General features: G+C 41.3%; 1 protein-coding gene across 8 annotated transcripts in view; it reads right to left on the minus strand.

Moving 5' to 3' along the window:
- Positions 1-12,039, minus strand: part of MBD5 (methyl-CpG binding domain protein 5) — a 221,071-nt gene that overhangs the window by 77,473 nt on the left and 131,559 nt on the right. The window lies entirely within an intron of this gene.

A 12,039-nucleotide genomic window follows, 5' to 3' on the forward strand; every position in this document is an offset into this window, starting at 1 on the left:
TGTGCTGGTGCAGTATTTCCGCACTGGCAGTGGGATGGTGGAAGGGGCAATGATGTAACTACACTGGCCCAGTTGCACAGGTATGAATTAACTTAGAGCAGACAGACTTTGATTTAACCATTCTGTAAAATGCAATAATGACATCCTGCTTCAGAAGGGTCTTATGTTTAATTCACTCATGTTTATAAAGAATTCCATGATGCTTGAATGAAAGATTCTATAGAAGTGCAAAATATAATATAATACATTTTTCCAATATATGTGGTATTCATAATGTCTTTAAATCAAGACTGGGATATCTTTCAAAAATGTGATGTTGTTAACCAGAAGTTATGGACTCGATGCAGGAAGTAGGGGTGAAATTCTGTGGTCTGTGTTCATAGAAAGGTAGAGCTGGAAGGGACCTGAAAAGGTCATGTAGTGCATTCCCCCATGCTGTGGAAGGGAAGGACCAAGTACACCTAAACCATCCCTGACAGATGTTTGTCTGACCTGTTCTTAAAAACCTCCAATGATGGGGATTCCACAATCTCCCAGTAGCTACCTATCCTTAAAATTATAAAACTTTTCCTAAAACCCATTCTAAATCTCTCTTGCTGCAGATTAAGCAGAATCCTTCTTGTCCTACTTTCAGTGGACCTAGAGAACAATTGATCGCCATCCTCTTAATAACTGTTCCCAGTCTTCTTTTCTCAAGACTAAGCATGTTCAATTTTTTTAACCTTTCCTCTTGTTGCTCTCTTCTGATCTCTCTCCAATTTGTCCATATCTTTCTTGAAGTGTGGCGCCAAAAGCTGGACATAGTACTCCAGCTAAAGTGCCAAGGGGGACAATTACCTCCCATGCCTTACATATGACACTCCCAATAGAATTATATTAGCTGTTTTCATAACTGCACCACATTACTGACTCTCATTCAATTATGATCCACTGTAACACGGGTTCTCAAACTTCATTGCACCATGACCCTCTTCGGGCAACAAAAATTACTGTATGACCCCAGAAAGGGGGACCAAAGCTTGAGCCCCACTGAGCCCCACTGCTCTGGGTGGGGTGGGAGGCAGGTGAGGGCAAAGCTGAAGCCCAAGGGCTTCAGTCCCAGGCAGAGGGCCTGTAATCTGAGCCCCTCTGCCAAGGGCCAAAGCATTTGGGCTTCAGATACAGCCCCAGGTGCTGGAGCTCGGGTTTCAAGCCTGGGCTCTAGCAAGTCTAAGCCAGCCCTGGTGACCCCATTAAAATGGGGCCACAACCCACTTTGGGGTCCCGACCCAGAGTTTGAGAACCTCTGCACAATACTATAACCCCCGGATAGTTTTTGTCAGTACTATTGCCTAGTCAGTTATTCCATATTTTGTATTTGTGCATTTGACTTTTCCTTAAGTGTATTTGTGAGATGGTGTTGAGCAACAGCAGCTGAACCAACACTCTCATCACTGTGTCACCAATTACATCGCCACAGAGTAAACCTGAGAGGTAAAGTTGTGCCTAATTGACAGATTGGGAATGGGCTGGAGAGAGCTCCAAGGCTAATTAACCTATTAGCCCAGACAGTAGAAAGGCACAGGAAGGAAAGGGAGGGTAGGGGGAGTCTGGCAGGCTTTTGAGAGTCAGAGCCAGGAGATATCTCTGAAAGGGAAGATACCTTCTGTCTCCCCTCTCCTAGGCTGTGTGTGCTAAGGGGTGTATGCTATTGTAAATACAGTTCTGCACAATTTGTAAGGATGGTGGGGAGAACACTGTAAATAAATTGGACAAGGTGTTTGACCAGAAAAACGTTTCTGAGCAGTTTGTGGTTAGAAAAGAGATAGGAGCTGGATGACATCCTGTCACTCTGAACTTTCATCTTGTTGATATCAGACCAATATAGTCTCCAATATATCAAGGTCATTTGTTCCCCAAAGTGCATGCAACTCCTCACAGCTTGGTATCATCTGACAATATTATAAGCATAATCTTCACCCCATTATGAAAGTCACTAATGAAAATATTCAACAGTTCTAGATCTAAGATAGATCCTTAGAGATATACTCGCAGCTCAACAGAAAACCACTGATAATTACTCTTTGAGTGTGGTTTTTCAACCAACTTGACACTCACTTTACAGTAATTTAATCTAGACCACATTTCTCAAGTTTGCTTATGAGAATGTCACGTGGGACGGTGTCAAAAGCTAAATCACGTCTACTACTTCCCAGCACACAGTAGGCCAGTATCCCTGTTGAAGAAAGAAATTAGGCTGGTTTGGGGCATGCTTTATTCTTAAGAAATTCATGTTGGTTATTAGTTATTTATTACTCTGTTGTCCTCTAGGTATTAATTTATTGTTTGATAATTGATTAACACTTTGTTCCAGTATCTTTCCAGGTATGGAAGTTAGGCTGACTGGTCTGTAATTTCCTGGGTCGTCTTTGTTCCCCTTTTTAAAGACAGGTACTATATGTCTGCCCTTCTCCAGTCTTCTGGGACCTCATCTGTCCTCCAGGAGTTCTTTTAATTTAAGACAATTGCTAGCGGTTCACAGATTGTTTCAGCTAATTTCTTACATACCCTAGGTTGAATTTTGTCAAGCCCTGATGACTTGATTACTTTTGACTTATCTAAATATTCTTTAAATTGTTTCTCTCCTATTCTGGCTTGTGCTCCTTCCCCCTTGTTGCTAATAATAAGTGTGTTAAGTATCTGGTCACAATTAACTTTCAGTGAAGACTGAAGCAAAATATGCATTAAACACCTCAGCATTTTTGGTGTCATTTGTTATTGGCTCTCCTTTCAAGTGGTGGACCTATACTTTCCTTCATTTTTCTCTTGCTCCAAATGTATTTGGGGAACCTCTTCTGATGGTTTTTACGCCCCTTGTTAGGAGTAACTCTCTTGTGCCTTTGTCTTTCGATTTTGTCCCTACACGGTTGTGCTATTTTTTTGTACTCATCCTTAATAATTTTTCCATGTTTTCACATTCTGGCCTCTTACTTTTCCTCCTATATTTCCTTTGCATCGGGATAGTCTGCTGTCATACTGTGTTATGCAAGTGGTCAGTCTAAATGACCATAAAAATCCCTTCTGGCCTTAAAATACATGAATCAATGAAAGCTTAAATTTTTTCATCTTGTTTCAATGATGGCTAGGGGAAAAAAGATAAAAATGTTAAAAAAATGTCATTGATAATGTGAAGGGTATATTACCTATCAATTTCTTTGAATACTCCTATTGATACTGAACATATGATACTATAGGTAGTAAAAGATAAACTAATAATACTGCCTGTTTTGAGTGGGGAGGAAGAGTTGATGAATCATTACGTGCAAGTACAAGGAATTTAATGGTGTAAGCCAAACCTTGTGCCAGATCTTCCTACCAATGCTCACCATGTCGGAGGAGAAATAGTCTCCACAGAACTGCGGTGTCCCTCCAACCATGCAGTAGCCAGGATGGTATACTGGCCAGCATACACTGTGCCAGGTATAGATTGCCCCAGAGAGTTTCCTCCTGTGGAGCAATGAGGGAGTTTGTGACTCTCTAATGCCCTTTATTCAGGACAATGCATTTTTCATAATCTAGCACTATAGTCAGTGAAAAGACGATTACTCACCTTTGTAACTGTTGTTCTTCGAGATGTGTTGCTCATATCCATTCCAATCAGGTGTGCGCGTGCTGTGTGCACGATCGTTGAAGAATTTTTACCCTAGCAACACCCAGTGGGTTGGCTGTGGAGCCCCTTGGAGTGGCACCTTAATGGCGCTGGATATATACCCCAGCCAACCCAGCGCTCCCTCAGTTCCTTCTTGCCGGCTACTGCGACAGAGGGGAAGAAGGGCAGGTTTGGAATGGATATGAGCAACACATCTCAAAGAACAACAGTTACAAACATGAGTAACTGTCTTTTCTTCTTTGAGTGCTTGCTCATATCGATTTCGATTAGGTGACTACCAAGCTTTACCTAGGCGGTGGGGTCGGAGTGAGACGTCACTGAGTGCAGAACTGCTGAACCAAATGCGGCATCGTCTCTAGACTGCTGAACTAATGCATAATGAGCGGCAAAGGTATGTACCGATGATCAAACAGCAGCTCTACAGATCTCCTGTATTGGGACCCGGGCCAGGAAAGAAGCTGATGAGGCTTCAGCCCTCGTGGAATGGGTGGTGAGGCGTGGGGTCGGGACACTGGCCAAGTCATAGCAAACATGGATACAGGCCGTGATCCATGAGGACATGCGTTGCGAGGAGACCAGTAGGCCTTTCATCTGGTTGGCCACTGAAAGTAAGAGTTGGGTTGTTTTCCTGAACGGCTTAGTATGCTCGATATAGAAGGCTAGAGCCCTACGAACATCAAGGGAGTGCATACGTTGATCCTGCCGTGTAGTGTGTGGCTTTGGATAAAAGACCAGGAGGAAAATGTCCTGGTTCACATGAAAAGCTGATACCATCTTGGGGAGAAAGGCAGAGTAGGGGTGAAGCTGCTTGGAGGGGTCTGATCTCAGACACGTGTCTTGCTGAAGTGATGGCTACAAGGAAGGCTGTCTTTCAAGATAGGTAAAGAAGCGAGCAGGTGGCCACCGGCTCGAACGGGGGGCCTGTGAGTCTGGAAAGGACCAGGTTAAGGTCCCACACCGGAACTGGCTGTCGTACTGAGGATAGAGGTGATCTAAACCCTTCAGAAATCTAACGACCATCGGATTGGAGAAGACAGAGGAAGCACGTTCTCCTGGATTGAGAGCCGAGATGGCTGCCAGGTGCACCCTGACAGATGATACTGCCAGGCCCTGCTGCTTTAGGGATAGGAGATAGTCTAGTATAAGCGGTATCGACACCTGCAAGGGGGCCTGGCATGCTGCTCGCACCAACAGGAGAATCGCTTCCATTTGGCTAGGTACGTGGCTCGAGTGGTGGGCTTCCTGCTGCCTAACAGAACCTGCTGCACTGATTGTGAGCAGAGTAATTCCGACCGAGTTGGCCATGTAGCATCCATACTGTAAGGTGGAGCGATTGCAGGTCGGGATGACAAAGGTGCCTGTGGTCTTGTGAGATCAGGTTTGGCCACAGCGGGAGTGTGATCGGAGGCTCTACCGACAACTCCAGGAGCGTGGTATACCAGTGCTGCCTGGGCCATGGCATGCTGGGGCGACCAGAATCATACATGCCCTGTCCCTGCATAACTTGGCCCAGCAGGAATGGAGGGAAAGCATAGAACAGGTGGTCTCTCCACAGAAGTAGGAAAGCGTCTGTTAGGGAACCCAGAGAACGTCCCTGGAGAGAACAGAACACATAGCACTTCCGATTGTTGTGCGAGGCGAATAGGTCGACCTGGGGAAACCCCCACCTCAGAAAGATGGAGTGGATGACATCTGGGCGAATCCACCACTTGTGAGGCTGGAAGGACCTGCTGAGGTGGTCTGCCAGCGTGTTCTGGACCCCCGGGAGAAATGACGCCACCAGATGTATCGAGTGGACTATGCAGAACTCCCACAGGCGAACAGCCTCCTGGCATAGAGGCTACGACTGGGCTCCCCCTTGCTTATTGATGTAGAACATGGCCATGGTGTTGTCTGTAAGTACTGCCACACAATGGCCATGTAGGTTCCCGCAAAATGCCTGACATGCTAGGCGTACTGACATCAGTTCTCATACATTGATGTGCAGAGTTAGTTCGGACGTGGTCCAAAGGCCCTGCGTTTGGAGTTTGCTGAGGTGGGCGCCCCATCCCAGAGATGATGAGTCTGTGACTAGGTACAAGGAAGGTTGCGGGGCGGGAAATGATCCCCCTTCGCACACCGACGTGGGGTCCAGCCACCAACGGCGGGAGGTCAAAACCGATTCCGGGACAGTGACCGCCATACTCAGGCTGTCTCGACCTGGTCAATATACTGTTGATAACCAGGCCTGAAGCGGGTGAAGCCAAAGTCTGGCATGCCTGGTTATGTAAGTGCATGAAGCCATGTGCCCCAGAAAGCTGAGGCACGTCTTTACCATGGAAGTCGGGAAGTTTTGAAGGCTGTGGATGATGTTCACCATTGACTGAAAGCGTGCGTCCAGCAAGAGGGCTCGGGGGAGTCTGGAGTCTAAGACTGCCCCAATAAACTCTATTCTCTGGGTTGGTTCCAGAGTCAACTTTTCATTGTTGAGCAGGAGGCCCAGCTGGTGGAACGTCCTTAGGGTGAGTCAAACGTGGGATTGTACTTGGTCCCTGGCATGGCCCCAAATGAGCCAGTTGTCAACATATGGAAACACTTGGATCCGCTGTCGATGAAGGTAGGCCGCCTCAATGACAGAACAAGAAGCAATCGTCTCAAATTTCAGTGTGGGAGGTCTTGGTTGGATATTAGGAAAAACTATTTCACTAGGAAGGTGGTGAAGCACTGGAATGGGTTACCTAGGGAGGTGGTGGAATCTCCTTCTTTAGAGGTTTTTAAGGCCCACCTTGACAAAGCCCTGGCTGGGATGATTTAGTTGGGGTTGGTCCAACTTTGAGCTGGGGGTTGGACTAGATGATCTCCTGAGGTCTCTTCCAACCCTAATCTTCTATGATTCTATGATCACAATGGTCCCTTTTGGCCTTGGAATCTATGAATCCTCAGTTGGCCACAGTAATGACAAGCAGAATTAGTGGGGGCCAGTAACTGGCCCACAATCTCTAGACAACAGTATACAGTAACAGAATGGAGAAAGCTGCATGTAATTCCTCTGGAGATCTGGTGACAATTGTTGGCTGCTACATCACTGACATACCTCTGATAAAAGAGCTTTTCACCTGAATTTCAGTAATCAGACAATCTCAATGGAAAATGAAGATGCAAAACCATGAGTAGTTTTCTTATAACGGACTAAATGCTACTCTGTAAAGTGATCAATATTCTTATAATTATGTTCTTTTGTATGCTCCATACAAGAATCAAAGTGGACTTAAGATACCGTTTCAAACACCCCACCACTTAGAGCGTCTAGACTTTAGAGGGGAAAAGGAACTCAGAATTGGAGAGAGAGAGAGATGCTCTGGCTATCAACAGATAAGAAGGTAACAGCTTTTCCTTCTTTCTTTTAAAAAAATATTATATATTCTATACTTAGAAAAGTATCACTCAATATCAAGAAATAAGTACCCACAAATTAATTCTTATATATATTTCTAATGCATACATTAGAGCTACAGAACAATTTAATCAGTTTAGGTTTGTTTTTCTTTTTAAAAATAAAATTTGTATTCAGTCTAACAATTTACATTCCAAGTATGAACCCGAGGCAATTTAAAATAGTGAATTTACTCTGTAGTATGGAATTTTAAGTCATTATTATGAATACAATCCACTTGTGTCACATTCAGGATGGACTCAATGTATATTACCAAGTGCCTCTGGCTTGAGCACCATACAGATCTACCAAAGGTGACCTGGACAGGACCACAATGGTTTGTCTACATTTTAAAATGGCTGAAAGCTATTCCTATTATTTTCAATAACTGGCCTCTTTTCAATCCACAAACATGAAACTCTAATGAACCCACTTCCCAATTAAAATTAATAGAACTTGTTTGCTAACGTTAAAGAAGCAAAAAACAAAATACTATATAGCAAGAACCTGTCTACATAATAAAGATTCCAGTCACACATTTCAAAATATTCTTTGTTATAATGTTAATTTAGATGTCTTGAAGTATTTTAAGACATTCTAGCACATAAAGAGCAAAAATATTTATAACTCTCTTTCATAAGGTTTTTTTTTAAAAAAACAGACACCATGGCTAACGAAGACAAGCCTCCAAATGGTTGGGGAGCATTTTTTTCCCCTCTCTCTTGCTTCTGTTGGAGAGGATTTTTCTGTCTCCCCCAACATTTACTGTGCTATGGGATAATTCCCTGACCCTTGCCACACTAACTTCTAGAAGAGCAGTTTCCCTCTAGATCTTAATTGTTTGGGGTGAGGATGAGTGGCTGATTTTCTGGTTGCATGGCTTTTAGCTTAATTCTGTGTGGCTGATCTGTGAGATGGATTTATCAGTTCATAAGAGCTCATTTCAGGTCATGGCTTCAGCAAAACTTTCCCACAGCTCATTGATATTCAGTTAGCTCTGGAAGACCCCACCACTGATGGTATTACATACTAGTAAGGAAGACCGATTCCAAACCAAGAAACAAGGAGGCTTCAAAAAGCCAAACACAACATTCTGCAGCTGAAGGAGAGGGAATTTGAACTTCCAAAGTGCAATAGGCAGAACAAGAAAGGGCCTTTAATATTTAAAAAAATGTATTCAACATGTCACAGGCTTAAATGCTTCTCTTGCTGACCTAAGTTAATAAATCTGTTCACCAGAAAATTATCAATGTAGTTTTTGAATTCTGTCAGATCAAGAGAGAAGAAAATGAAGTTAAGAAAATCTTTGAAGGTCACATTCTGATTCTGACCTCACATCTAATTCAGCTGCAAATATTTTTAAAGCACCAGAACAATGTTGCAAATACAGGAACTAGGAGTTCAAAGGCTGATGCAAGGACATAACATAGAAAGATCAAATTTATTTCCCAAACTCCAGACCCTTGGTTCCTAAAGGCCAAATCACTTAAGGTGAACTCAGTTTTCATCAGTATTTTTAGACTATAGAATATATGGCCAAACGATTAAACGAGTACCTTTTTGTACATTCTAGAGGCACTTAATTAGTAAGTGCAGAAAATATTGACCCAATAAATATCAAATTAACTATTTGTAAATTTTGCTTTTATCTGACAGCTTCTCATTAGATCATTTTGCACACAGGCCATTAAGTTGTGATAAAATACAGAATAATAATTAAAAAACTGATGTAAAAATGGAACTCAAAGTCTCCATTAGTTTTTACTTACATGTTTTTTTAAAAATCAGCCCGCTGGAAATATAGTCAGTGGATATGATCTGTTGGTACGACACTCATCCCTTGCTTAAGATGACCCCAAAAGTTCATTAATTGTGCAATGTGTGAATTCAAAAACAAAGCATTCGAGAGTTAAAAAAAATCACTCTTGTGCAGAAAGAATGCAGAGACCCAAATTGTATAAATTACATTAAATCATCTTGCTTTGTACTAGGTACAGAGCACTCAATGCAGAGAAATATTAAGTCATGTGAGTCATTCAGACTGAGCTTCTGTGCAAGAGAATGTCAAAAATATAGTGGGATTGCAAATTAAACCTGTAAATTATGCTTTTGTGCTAAAGTACTAAGTCATGTGACTAAGCTATTTTTAGAGACATGAAATGTTTTTTTCCCCCAAGTGCTGTTCTTAAAATTGTTTACTGAAACATTCAGCAAATAATCAACAATTTCCCTAGTCTTTCTTGAGAAGAATACTCTTAAAATAACAAACTATGTTAACATAAAATTAAATATTCAGGCACCTTAATACAAGCTCTGTATCATTACTTGGTCTAATAAAACAGTGTTTAGTTAGCTCATGCTGGCTGTCTTCAATGTAGTATGCTACAGACCTGTACAGAATGATTTATGAATGTTTCTATTGCAATAATACAACATCTTTCATTGTTTTACAAAATCTAACAATTAATTCTAGTGGACCTTTCCCCCCCAAAAAAGTGATTCTCAGTAAACTGGAATGGAGGACCAAACCTTCTTTTATTGTAAGAAGCTAAAAGATAAAAACCCCTTGATAACTTTATTTAAATGTTTTGGTTTGAATACTGAAGCAACTCAGTAATATATGTTTAAGTACAACAGCAAAAGTTGAAATCCTAATATTTTTGGATCAGCCATATTGGTCATGAACGCTTTAAATTATTCTTGTTGTCCAATATGAATTCGTAGATGAGAAATTTTGTGAATTAAAATCAAGTATTTAGATAATGTGGTGCTCACTATGAACAAGCAACAAGAATCAGAAAGAAGGAAGTAAATCAGTATTTGAGTATGTGTTCAAACCACCCAACCACAAGAGTCTATTGGTTATTTTAAATAGGTCATAGACCTAATTACACTTTTGTGTAATATGAGCATTTAGCAAGTTTAAATAAATACTTCTTCAAACACACACACACACACACACCCCGAAGTTGTTACTCCCAAAGGACTATATTTTTCCCTTCTGTGCATGTATTGGTTTGGTTGGCATTAATGGGACTTGTGTGTGCAAACTGAAGAAAGACTATATCCAAAATCTGGTTTCCATTTAGTTGTGAAGATAAATGATACTAAATCAATGCTCTTTATTTTGATAGATAAAAATTTTACCCTAATGCTTTTTCTCCCCTCAGGGAAAAGTTTCTTTGACTTATTTTTCTTTTAAGAAAAAAAACCTATGGCAGATTCAATATTTCAAACAATTTTATTTGTAACATAGTGGATGAGGTACTTATAGCATGTTTTGAAAACTAAAACTAGCTGCTACCAGTACAGAAGGTTTGGCATTCTTTTTGAAAGAATTTAGGATAACGTTTAATGGTGTTTTGGTGCCAACCTGCAATTATCATGCAGTAAAATAAAATGAATGCCTCTTTCGGATTCTAATCTACATAGATAAAGACATTAAAATCGGTTCTTACATTTTGAATTTGAGTGATTCTGAGCCCTGAAGAGATGTTTGCAATATTTGGACATGATCCTGCACACACTTACTTACATAAATATTCTTACTGTTTCCAACAGAGTTGCATATGCAATAAAAGGGTATTTATAGAATTAAATGTACACAGGATTGGTCCCTTAAAGGTAAATTTAAAACAAACAACTGCCTATTCTAAATCAATGTTGAAATATTAGAGGCAAGCCAAATATCACATACCAATTTCAGCTTACTTTTGTACTGTGTAGTAAAGAGCTGACATGTATCATCAGTTTATTATTACTAAAATTACATTAATAGGAAATTTAGATATAAACAAAAGACCAGATGTGGATGATAAATTATAGAAAATTGCTGGGGTAACTTCACATCACATGTGCTTACAGTCTGCTTAGCCATACATATGGAGGATTCCCCCCAGTGTAGGGAAATCCTTGGGTGCATAGAGCTACTGAAGGGGCTCCAATGTTGCCTCCCACCTTCCTGAGCTGCCATTGTAAGGGCTGTGCCTGTGCAAAATGGAACATGCCTGGCTGACCAATGATTGCTGGAACAGCCCTTTGGGGGCAGTGACAGTCAGTGCAAATTTGAGCAGCCTTTACTTACATTGTTACTTAATTTATGCTTGGTATTTGACTGTTGCATAGATGGTCCTGGGATTAGGACAGTGCAAGAAGGGCTTAGAGCCATTCATGCCACCCTTTCTCCCTTCCTCCTGCTCCAGCTTCTGTATCAGTGGCGCTCAAACTTTTTTACTGGTGACCTCTTTCACATAGCAAGTCTCTGAGTCCGACCCCTCTTATAAGTTAAAACACTTTTTTATACATTTAACACCATTATAAGTGCTAGAGGCAAAGCGGGGTTTGGAGTGGAGGTTGACAGCTCGAGACCCCCCATGTAATAACCTTGCGACCCCCTGAGGGGTCCTGACCCCCAGTTTGAGCACCCCTGTTCTATATTAAGATGTATGCCATATAATTTCTTCTAAGAGGTATGTGGTTGTGGCTTTTTTTGTGTGGTACAATTACAGTATTATCTGATTATCATCACTTTAAGGGACAGTATTTCAGATGTGCAGCAGGTACACTTGCATCAGTATGAAATGCTCTTGCACTTACTCAGTTAAGTATGACAGCTTCTGTTTTAAAATAAGTGGCAATACTTGTCACTCATGTGGGACTGAAATGTGGCTCTTCTACTTTTTGGACTGAATCCTGGTCCCACTGAAGTCAATGGAAAAAAATTCTATTGACTTTCTTGGGACCAAAGTTTTGCCCTTAAGTTGTGTAGGAAAAGAGAGATATAGAGTAACTGTCAATAAACAAGCAAACAAAAGAAAAACCATTTTATCTTCTGCAAGCTCTCTCACGCATGAGTAGTCCCTCACTTCAGTTAATGGGTATCCCATTAATAAACATAAGAAAGAACTACTTGTGTACATAGGGATTTGCAGGATTTGGCCCTACTGAAACATTTATAATGTATTTCGTATTACGTTTT

The sequence above is a fragment of the Mauremys reevesii genome, linkage group 11, assembly GCF_016161935.1.
Source record: "Mauremys reevesii isolate NIE-2019 linkage group 11, ASM1616193v1, whole genome shotgun sequence".
NCBI classification, from domain to species: Eukaryota; Metazoa; Chordata; order Testudines; family Geoemydidae; genus Mauremys; species Mauremys reevesii.